The sequence below is a fragment of the Mytilus californianus genome, unplaced genomic scaffold, assembly GCF_021869535.1.
Source record: "Mytilus californianus isolate M0D057914Y unplaced genomic scaffold, xbMytCali1.0.p SCAF_21, whole genome shotgun sequence".
NCBI lineage: Eukaryota > Metazoa > Mollusca > Bivalvia > Mytilida > Mytilidae > Mytilus > Mytilus californianus.
Genome location: NW_026262670.1, coordinates 5,653,430 through 5,665,086, shown reverse-complemented (window position 1 = coordinate 5,665,086; position 11,657 = coordinate 5,653,430). Strand labels below are relative to the sequence as shown.

The 11,657-nt window shown below is 31.2% G+C and overlaps 1 protein-coding gene across 2 annotated transcripts in view; it reads left to right on the top strand.

Moving 5' to 3' along the window:
- Positions 1-2,553: 2,553 nt before the first annotated feature.
- LOC127731997 (protein usf-like) overlaps positions 2,554-11,657 on the top strand; it is a 32,817-nt gene continuing 23,713 nt past the window's right edge. Inside the window, exon 1 of one of the 2 annotated variants that reach the window (XM_052241044.1) lies at positions 2,554-2,832. The gene's annotated coding sequence lies outside the window, so the exon portion shown is untranslated. The remainder of the gene's footprint in view (positions 2,833-11,657) is intronic. The other variant, XM_052241042.1, reaches the window with a different exon arrangement.

Genomic DNA, 11,657 nt, shown 5'->3' with positions numbered 1-11,657 from the left:
CTTTTGTTTTGGAAAGGTTAGGTTTCACTGTACATATTTCTTATTTTAACATATCGGTGGACGGATACTTTTCTTTTGTTTTGGAAAGATTAGGTTTCACTGTACATATTTCTTATTTTAACATATCGGTGGACGGATAATTTTCTTTTGTTTTGGAAAGGTTAGGTTTCACTGTACATATTTCTTATTTTAACATATCGGTGGACGGATACTTTTCTTTTGTTTTGGAAAGGTTAGGTTTCACTGTATATAGTTCTCAATTTCCCCGCCTTATATTTCATTATGCCGCAAATCAATTCGATCTTTTATTGGTAACTATGCTTTGGCGGTTTTATTCGATTGTCCTAAATTTTCTTGTGAGGGAAATTAAGTCATTTTGAAGCCAACACAAAACAATGAAATGACGTTTTGAAATTATCTCCCATTTTATACATTGTACTTGGAGATTTCTTAAATCAGTTTTGCTGTGTCTTTACCATGTTAATTAACTATTAATACAAAACATATGTTTGAAATTTCAAACAATAACAACTTTAATGATTTCAATTATGAATGTTAAGATAATTGTGATTCTGGATAATTCAAGCTAAGAATTAACCTTTTAGTAAAAAGTAAAATAACAAAAATATCGAACTCCAAGGGAAATTCAAAACGGAAAGTCCTTTATAAAATGGCAAAATCTAAAAGATTGTTTTCTTTATTTGCATATGAGGGTCCGAATGGAGTTTAAAGAATAGAGAATAATTGGCAAAAAAATAAAGCATAGAGAAATATAGCACAAAAAAAAGAATAGAGAAAAATAGGGTGCTAATATATAAAGACTATAGTGAATAATATTCTTAAGGTTAAAGAATATAGAAATGAAGTCCCCTGCCCACCGACCAACCCACCCGCACCGCATCCAACCCCAGCCCCCAATCCATACCCTAATGTATATGAGTTTTAAAACTTGTGATGGAAACATGGACACATGTATATACGTTCTGATTTTAAACGTATACCATCCTGAGATTCATATAATGTTTTATTTGATTTCTCGCAATTCTATGTATAATTTCATAATGTGTACATAGTCCTCAACACGATACCATATGGTAGTGCTCCACTATTAATGGAGGAAAATTCATGAAACTAAACTAAAAGCTAACCTTTTTTTTTTTTACACATTATGAAATTATGCATGTTTAGAGAGAGACGGATTTTCTAACTCATAAGTCGAAGAAAAAACCGACAAGGTAATGGCAAAAAAAACCAAACGAATTAGTAGGAAATTAAGACTAACAACAGCTGTCAACTACGCAACACAAATGTCCACTACAGAACGTGTACACCACCTTTTTTTTTCTTCGTTTTTACGCGAGTTTATCTTAATATTTAAGTATGAAGTCATTTAAAGCATTGTTAAATAAAACAATTTTTGGATTATAATGAAATGGTGAAATTTGTAGAAAATCATAGGCTAACTTATTGTTAAAAATAAAAGCAAATGGTGGTTTTGAGTATTCTACTTTCACTAAGATTTCCGACACTCTTCATTACGTCTGTTATAGAACATGGTGCTGCAATATTGGGAAGTAAAGAATACACTTGCATTAAAAAATGCTGTAAAAAATAGGTCAATGCGTTTTTTTATGGTTGTTGGAAAATATACACACCTTATTTAGCCCTCTATGGGCACGGGTTGAATGCCATGTAACATTTACATACCTGAAAGAATATTTAGATTTTTTTAACTCTGACCCAATTTTGTAAACACACAGGAGATATATTGTTCATAACCTTGTAAAACAGTAAGTTTCTAGAACCATTGTTCTTATCTCTCTGATCTGCAAGGAAGACACCATAGCTTTTTGTAAGAGGTCCTCGTATGAGCTGCTATAATAGTACTGCAACTGACCTCGAAAAAGACGCTTAATTTTGATTGACAAACTGCAAAAAGTTTTGTTAAAAATCAAGAAATAAAAACATCACTTATACCTTTTTTTAACTACGGAAATTTCACATAAGTCATTCGCATCAACATTTATCAAGTTCAATTACTATGGCACGAGGATAAAAGCTTATGTGAAGGGTTACTGCCAGTCACCCAGCGTCAAAACCGTTGCACTACGCAAGTTAATGTAGTCCCAACCAAAAAGATAGATCTAAATATCTAAAAGGAAACATAATTGAGCATGTATGTGCGGTAATATAATTTGCAATAAATTCATTGCATTGAAGTGCAAGGTTTCTAGATTATCAATAGAATAGCCTGTGATTTACAAGTTATATTAATTCCGGCAAAAAATTGAGATTAAAATCGGCGATGTTATTATATGCCAAGTGACTTAGTTGGTGCTTAACATCATAAAGTCTGTCAGTCTCTATAATATGTATTTTTGTCCATTAATTTTAACTTAAGGTTAATTTTACGATGGTTAAAGGACATGTCATAATAATATATGTATTCGAAAGGGTCTCAAGTCATGATATTCATAACTTTTATCATGCACTTAAGACACCTCGTGACATGACTTATGATGGTCTTATGATTGTCATAAATGTTACGACATCACACATTTTTTATTTGCTCGTGCAACATGCAGATCCAGGATTTCGACAAAAAAGGGGGCCCAAACTAGGCATCGTTTGGAGTGGTATATGCTAAAAGTCTATACATAATGTATTTTTCATCTTAAATCACTGAATCATCAGTAAACATGTGTTACATAACTGCACCATTCATGCGTTTATACTGAACATTCCATCTTTACCAACGTGTTATTTACGAAATCTTCCTTCGAGTGTTTGGTTGTGTGATCAGATTTCTCCAGTTGTGGTCGTTTTTACAATGTAAGTACAGTTATACTTTTACATATTATATTGTTCTAAGTTACTAACTTGTATAGAACCTATCATCATTGCCTTCTAACTTGTACAGACGACGATGCATTGAACTATTTTGCTATCTTTAAACATTCTGGAAGTTTTTCCCGTCCTGAAATCATATTTGCATATCAAATAATTAAACATAACATTAGAACAATGTGGTGCTACGTGCATCTTACTAGCCTTGTGCCGTCTAAGTATTTTGTTTTTAGATTCTACTATTAATTTCGACTTTTCCTAAAATGTTGTTGGTTTGCAATTGTCATATCTTTTAATTTGTCAAAATCATATACCATCCCTTACTTATGTCTGTTTTCATGACTTTTATGCAGTCTTTTTTGCATGATGTTTTAATGCAAACTGCAGTATTTTCCCTCTATGAAAATTGATAAAAGATAATAACGGTTTCAATGTTATCACATTTATTTGTATTAATAGTGTAGACTTGCTTTCTTTTCTCACCGTAATTTCTTTTCTGTATATCTTTTATACAGCTTCAGCATTCCTTTACTTCATCATGTTCAAATTTTGGCTTATTAACTTATTGGATTCACTTTACATATTACTTACATTTATTGCCTTATGTTCATTATATTACAAGTAGTATCAAATCAACAAGTAAATGTGTATGTTTTCCTTAGGTCTACATTTAACATATGTAAGGCCTTCATTTCTTCAAATGGTGTTGTCTAGTAATAAGATTAGACTGTTTTTCATATTACGTGAATTTACCTAATAAAATTGAGAATGGAAATGGGGAATGTGTCAAAGAGACAACAACCCGACCATAGAACAGACAACAGCAGAAGGTCACCAACAGGTCTTCAATGCAGCGAGAAATTCCCGCACCCGGAGGCGTCCTTCAGCTGGCCCCTAAACAAATATATATACTAGTTCAGTGATAATAAACGCCATACTAAACTCCAAATTGTACACAAGAAACTAAAATTAAAAATAATACAAGACTAACAAAGGCTAGAGGCTCCTGACTTTGGACAGGCGCAAAAATGCGGCGGGGTTAAACATGTTTATGAGATCTCAACCCTCCCCCTATACCTCTAGCCAATGTAGAAAAGTAAACGCATAACAATACGCACATTAAAATTCAGTTCAAGAGAAGTCCGAGTCTGATGTCAGAAGATGTAACCAAAGAAAATAAACAAAATGACATTAATACATAAATAAAACTTCTTTATTCTTTATAATTTGTGATGACAAATTATTAGTATAAACGATTGTAAATTTTTTTTTAAAATGTTTCTATTATTTAATTATTTTCATTCCAAAATTTTATATAACTTCAGCCTAATTGTAATTATAATGATAATTAAATGAATTTAAGATTGTACCGTTATTATTTTTTTCTTCTAAAAAAGACCTGAAATATTTAATTGGTCAAAATTTCAATCTGTTGTTCATATTTTCCGTGCTATCGATTCAGTAGTTCTCACACATCTAAAGACCTTGATAGCCAATTTGTGTAAGTAGTTCCTATACTGTATCACTGAGATTGTGAGTTCGAACCTTGCACGAAGCATCTGGGTTCGTCTTCAATCTTGAGTTAGAAAAAAGATTGTCAGTTTTCTAGCAAAAAACATGTGCTCTCTCCGGGCAATCCAGCTTCCTCCACCAACACAATCTGGCGGCCAGGATATAGCCAAGAGTGCTGAAAGTGGCATTAAAAGTCAACAATCATTCAATCAATTAAAAACTCAAATTGTATAGTTAAAAAAATTAAATAAACAAGATGTATAAACGATATATAAGCATTATAAAATAGATATGGACTTGCTTTGCTGAGCACAACAAGAACATAAATATTGCGTTTAAGTTCCTGTTTTTTTTGTAGTCTGTGACAAAATAAGCCCACATATGTGCAGTTACATATATGCATTTAACATTAACTATAGAAGTAAGAGTATTTCACATTCTATAAGCCTATTCACATACATTCACATTTAACAATAGCTATTGCAGTACGAGTATTTCACATTCTATAAGCCTATTCACATACATTCACATTTAACAATAGCTATTGCAGAACGAGTATTTCACATTCTATAAGCCTACACACATACATTCACATTTAACAGTAGCTATTGCAGTACGAGTATTTCACATTCTATAAGCCTATTCACATACATTCACATTTAACAGTAGCTATTGCAGTACGAGTATTTCACAATCTTTTCTGTTTGCCTTGTTTTGTTTGCTTTGTGTATAAAATGCCTTGATTTTGTATTTGTTTTTGTTTTGTTTGTATTTTTGTTGTTGTTGTGTTTGTTTTGGAGAGGAAGGGGTGGTAACATTAAGCCCCACAGGAAACATTATGTTTTCTTGAGATGTTGAAAATAAGTTTATTCTTTGAAACTCTTCTTAAGTAGTGTTTTTCATGTTATCACTACAAAAGTCAAAAAGTCTGAAAAGACCAGTTTTTGTCTGAATTTGCATGAATTTTTACTCGACATTCTTAATTTGTCTGAATAATTTTTAAAAATTCTTGACATAGTATGAATTTGTCTAATAAGGTTCTTGATTTTTCTTGACAAGTGTCTTGACAGTATGAACATTGTCTTAAAATTTCTCGACACTTCCTGTATCATCTGATAAGAGTCTGGATTAGTCTCGACCAATTCTCGACTGTCCTAAATTTGTCTCGATCTGTCTTGACATATTCTTGACATTCTTAATAATGTCTGAATATGTCTCGACATATTCTTGACATTCTAAATAAGGTCTGAATATGTCTCGACACATTCTTGACAGTCTTAAATATGTCTTGACTCTATCTCAACAGTATAAATTTCGCCTGAAATGTGAACAGACTTATTCTGCACTGTTTATGACATTCTATTGCTGTTATATACTCCTTTTTATTATGGCTAAACTAAACTTTGAAGAATCAAGGATTAATTTGGTATAGTAAGATACCCTTTTGGTGCAACTAAGTTGGAATACCATGAATAATCCCCCATGTAGTTTAATTTTGATTTATTTTTATTAAACATTTAAGTAATTGTTTTCACTTGGAATATAAGTCGAAGGTATTGACAAACAGCATTTAGATTTTTGCCATTCGCAAAACTGCCAGTCAAATTTGCTTTACTAAAATAGGTGTCTTGTATCTCTTTTGGACCCCACAATTCATCTTTTGGGTTTGTGTGGCTAAAAAAAGAGGGGGGGGGGGCTTTCGTTTAAGTCAAAGAATTTGTTCCCATCTTGATTCAAAAACCTTATTCATTTTTTAGAACAACCCAAAAACATTTTTTATTCAAATTTGAGTGTTGAATTTTATAATTTTTTATCAAAAATAAATATTTGTGATAACTCCTTCCTGAAAAGAAAAAAATGTTTAGATCTATATTATGCATGTCTGTTTGAGAACCATTTCATAAGATCGATGATTTCTATAGAAATCATTGATGGGACCCATTATCATGATTATAAATACATTTTTTTTATTATTCCTGGAGTAGATAATAATTTTCTTTTAATCATTGGGAATTATTCAATTTGTTTTTATGTTAAAATAATTAACTTCATAATTTTGATGAAGAAAATCCATTTCAATTCAATTTTTTTTCATCAAAATGATGATTTTCATTTTCATCTATCAACAAACTTTTTAAATTGTAGTGGCATGGTCGGTCAACTGATAAGTTGTATGGCTGATTACAGGTAAAGCAATAACTTCTATTTGACAGTTGCCTGTACTCTGGGTTGTGGAATACCTTAATTTTATGGGGAACATCCTGTCCATGTGTAATACTTAATATATTCCAACAGATGACATTACACAAATTTTTCTTCTGTTAAATGAATGATTTGTATATCATCATAATTTGCTATTTATATAAACCACATTTTGGTATAATAATTATTTACCATATCAACATTGAATATTATGAATGTAGAATGAAATATGTCTACAGTATGATTGGTTTGAATCATTTAATTTATAAGATTTAGGAATCAAAATTTGTAATTATTTTATACTTTAGATTTCATAGCCATATTTGCATTTGTAAAAATATTTATATACCCAAATTTTCAATTATTTTACATGCCCAACTTTTATTTTTGTTGTAAAGAAGTGTAACTTGAAACAACAGTATATCATATAAAGAGAAATAAAGATTAAAGTTATATCATGAATATTGGTCATGATTTGTAAAACTCAGAACTGTCAAGTAAATTTAAGACACGATTCAAAATGTTCAGAATATGTCAAGCCATACTGAGAAAAAATAAGAATGTCGAGAATATGTCGAGAAATTTCAAGACAGTATTCAAATGTCAAGAATTTGTCAAGAAATTTTAAGACCATATTCAGAATGTCGAGAATATGTCGAGTAAATTTCATACAAATTTAATATAAATGAGAATTTGACAAGAAAAATTAAGACACAAGTCATACTTTTGGAGAATGTCGAGTAAAAGTTCATGCAAATTAAGACAAAAACTGGTCTTTTCAGACTTTTAGACTTTTGTAGTGTATGTAGCTTTGTTTTATTTTGATTTCTTCTTGAATAAATCTGAAAATAAGTGGATTTTTTGTCTTTCTGAAGATCTTGATAATAGTAAGAAGATTGACTAAAAAATTAAACAATTAAAACCCGGGTCCATAATGTGTCAGTCCTAGGCCATAAAGTCCAGGCCACCGTTTCACAAAGCCTTCTTAACTTACGATCTCTGTATCATTTTACGATCCGTTCACGTGTGGTTCTACGTTCCCGTTACGTGTGTTTCACAAAGGCATCGGAAAGGACTACTAAGTTGATCGCAAGTTACGCACTGTGTATCATCGTATGTGTATCGTAAAACGGAACTCTAGCTGTAAACAGGAGGGGTGAATCGTAGTTTATTTACATCGGAATATGACACACTCTTCTTTCACAGATCGACGAGTCGAGCATGCCGATGAGAGCAGATGTGAAAATGTTTGCAGAGAGAATCCTTCAACATCATTGAAATTATTTTGCCAAATTGGTTTCATGGATAAATATTGTTATCCTTACATCTTATATTTTATGTTTTGAATTATATTTTTTTGTTGAGGAAAGTTTCTGCAGATATTTTCAGGTGTGTTTGATACATGTGGTCAGATGGAATCCATTAGTAGTTTCCATGTGGGAAACTATCAGACCAATCTATTTGATGTCTGAGGGTTTTAGCTGTTGTTCCCCTGATGAATCGGTAGTTTCTTTCCGATATGCTTTATTGTAGGATTTTCGGCGTTCCTCTACCAGAATTACAGCTGGGCATTAAGCGGTATCGGTTTGGAATCCAAGTATGTCCTTTCAGGTTTCTCGTTCTTTACCTTGGCAGTTGTGCGGCATCCGGGGTGACCTTATCCTTTATTTTGTATATAATTGTTTTTATATTTTAAATATTTATATTTGTGATGACGAGCGAACCAGGTGAGTGGGTGTGTTCGTATGTTTTTCATTTGTAGACGAAACACAAGCCTTGTATCTTTGATGGGTTACTTCCTTTGATATTCAATAATATTTTTGTTATTTGTATAGGAAATTTGAAGTAATAGATCGAGAGTGACGAGACGTGTTTATATCTGATCAAAGAATTAAACGATTTTTTTAACATTTATTTGATAATGTCTAAAGTTATTGTAGTACTGCAATTTTAGAGGAGATATGATTGATTGACTGCTGTTTTCTGAACGTACAGTGTAAATATTTCATGCAGATTTATGACCAAGAGAAGAATTTTCAAACAATAAATAAGAAGTTGCATGCGTTGTCATTGAAACAGAATTAAAAGAAAGTCCAATAAAAATAAACAAAACTAGTGTATATAATGTGCGAATCCTGAAATACCATTTTCACTGTATCCGTTATGAATTTCTAATGTAGAATGATAAATAAACAGACGACAAATTTATGATTTTTGAATAGAATAAGAAATAAGATATAATGTGGACGGTTTTTATAAATCCATGAGTGAGATGCGGACGGGTTTTCATCGCGCCTACAGCGATCCAGGTGTAAAATTGATACACAAATAGATAAATATTAAGAATAGTTCACGAACAGAGCATGCAAGAGATTTAAAAGCAGCAGTTAAGTTTCATTTGCAGAAAAATGTACCTTTTAACATAATTATTAATGTTGTATAACTTAAAACAGGTTTTGTTATTCAGCTTGTTGATATTGAATTAAATTCCACTATGCTGTTTTCGTTATGCGATTCATGTTTACTGTCGAATAATGATACTAGACTTTCATTTTCACTGTAGAGGCGATTCATTTCTTTTGTACATGCGATGCATTTTCACGGAAGGAAGTTAATTAATTTTCATCATATAACGTCTTTATTCAGCCGACTCTCTAACAAAATTTATGAAGTCAGAAGGATTGAATATATGTGACCCGCCACAATATTTCCAGGCTTATGGAGGTAGAACATCATTGTGAGAAAAACGCCGTTAACTATATGTGACTAGCCACTTCCAGGCTTATGAGGGTACATTGTCTAAACTTTGCTTTTTGTATATTTATCTAGAACATTCTGAAGCCAAAAAAAAAACTCTGTCATGATATTATGACCTATTTTTTTGTAATAACTATGAAACGAGTCATTTCGAATACCGACATGATAATGAGACTGTTCGATGACGAATTTTTCATTATCGAAGACACTAATTTATAAAATACAAATTATTGTATTCTATTGGCGCTTAGTAATCTTCAACAGCGTATTTGAATAAAAATTTCAAATGAATTAAATTTACAACATTACAAAAAAGTAGTTCTTAGCTCTACTTTAGAAAATGTAATTTAAACTTGTTAAAATGAAATTCATATAAAATTTGTCAAAGAAAGCTTTTAGAATTCCTTCTTTTTTTTTTTAATTTGTCTTTTAACTTAGATTTATGATGCATGTCTCTATACATAGTATGCGACGCGTAACAGTTTATAAGTAGTTGTTCTCATATATGCATTTGATACAGTGCATTATTTATGGATATATTTTAGACTCCATTTATGAAAATCTATAGATCAGAGAATTTTGATTTTTTGTATCAATTTAAAATGTAGATTTAAATATTGATATGTCGTTGATACAGACAAAAAGATCTTATCATGTCAAAATCATGATGCAACAGGAAATTTTCATATGCACGGTCTGAACACAAGAATTAACAGAATAAGCATATTTCTTACTGAATAGAGAAAAATGGCCAAAAGAATTACAGAATGCAGAAATGTAAAACCCACCCACCCCCAATTCCCCCCTAATCAATATCCTCATGTATCATTGTGACGGATAGTTTTGTTTGTTCTACTTAACTGTTTTTATTTTCGAAAAGAATATTTGTACAAGGTGTTGTTAATAAATGTAACGGACAATATATACCATGCCATCTCAGCCGACGTCGTAATTTCATTTTTAATGAAAGAAAGTATTTAAAAGCTTCTCTCCCTTTGCAATATGATTTATTAAACTCATTAGGCAGAGCAATGTTTATGACTACTTGCATAATTGTTTAATCGTATTAAATTCTGTATCAAATTTATATTAATAATAAAAGTTTTAGAATTTTAATATTGAAAACGGGTTAAAATTATTTATATATTCGCCATCCATTATTATGACGTTTTGTTCAACAATAAATTTGACAGTTTTGATGTGATTTTGTACATAATCTGTGAATTATAGATATTTTTGAGTTATTTAAGTGTGCTTTGATCACATTTTATTGTTCTTTTTCTGTAAGTAAGTTATATTTGTGTTGCTTAAATTTTGACTCTTTATAATAGTAAACCGAATCCTTTTGACACGTTTTGATAAGATTTTTTTCCGGATAATGGCCAGTTTTGATATAGTCTTGTACAATTTACTCCTACCTACAATTCCAAGAAGGAGGTTGAATTGGAAAAATGCATTGTGTGTCAATGTTCGTCACAGGAGCAATTAATATGCATGCGAGCGGTAGGGAAAATATATATTGAAGCATGGATGCTAGCAGAGTTTAATGCAGAAATGAGATTAAAACTTATTTACTGCTCCAGAAAAATCCTCTCATGATGAAAAAAGATTCCAAAGTTGAAATTAATAAATCAAAATCCTGGAGTGCAAAAAGACAGAGTATTGTCATCTGCATAGTCATATAAACTATAATTTTTAACAAAAAGAAATATATCATTTATAAATACGTTGAACAACAATGGCCCCAGTATAAAACCCTGTGGTACGCCTTTATGGATGTCAGCCCAACCACTCAGAACATTGTTGACTTTTATTTGTTAATTACGATTTGATAGATAGGACTTTAAAAAGGCAACTGAATGGGGGGATACACCATATGTTGATGATTTATCTATCAAGATATTGTGAGGCAGGCAGTCAAAAGCCTTTGAAAGATCCATTAATACCGCTGCAATATACTGGTTTTTATCAAGAGCTTCACGCCAATCTTCTAACACTCTGATGAGTAGTGTGGTCTGACATCCATGTCCACGTCTGAAAGCATATAAAAAGGGTTAACTATTTTATCAAAGTATTCAGATAGTTGAATTTCATATATTTTTCCAAGACTTCAGAAAAGATGGGTAAATTAAAGACACTAACTGGTCTATAGTTTGTTTTCAATAATGGGTCACTCTTTTTATGAAGGGGATCACTTGGTCTTCTTTTATGTTTTCAGGGAAACAGTTATTTTCAACTGACAATAGACAATATTTTATTTGCACAAACGCATTTACAATAAATGGTAATGACCTAATGGATAAACATGATAGTAAAATGCAAACAATTATGTGAATATG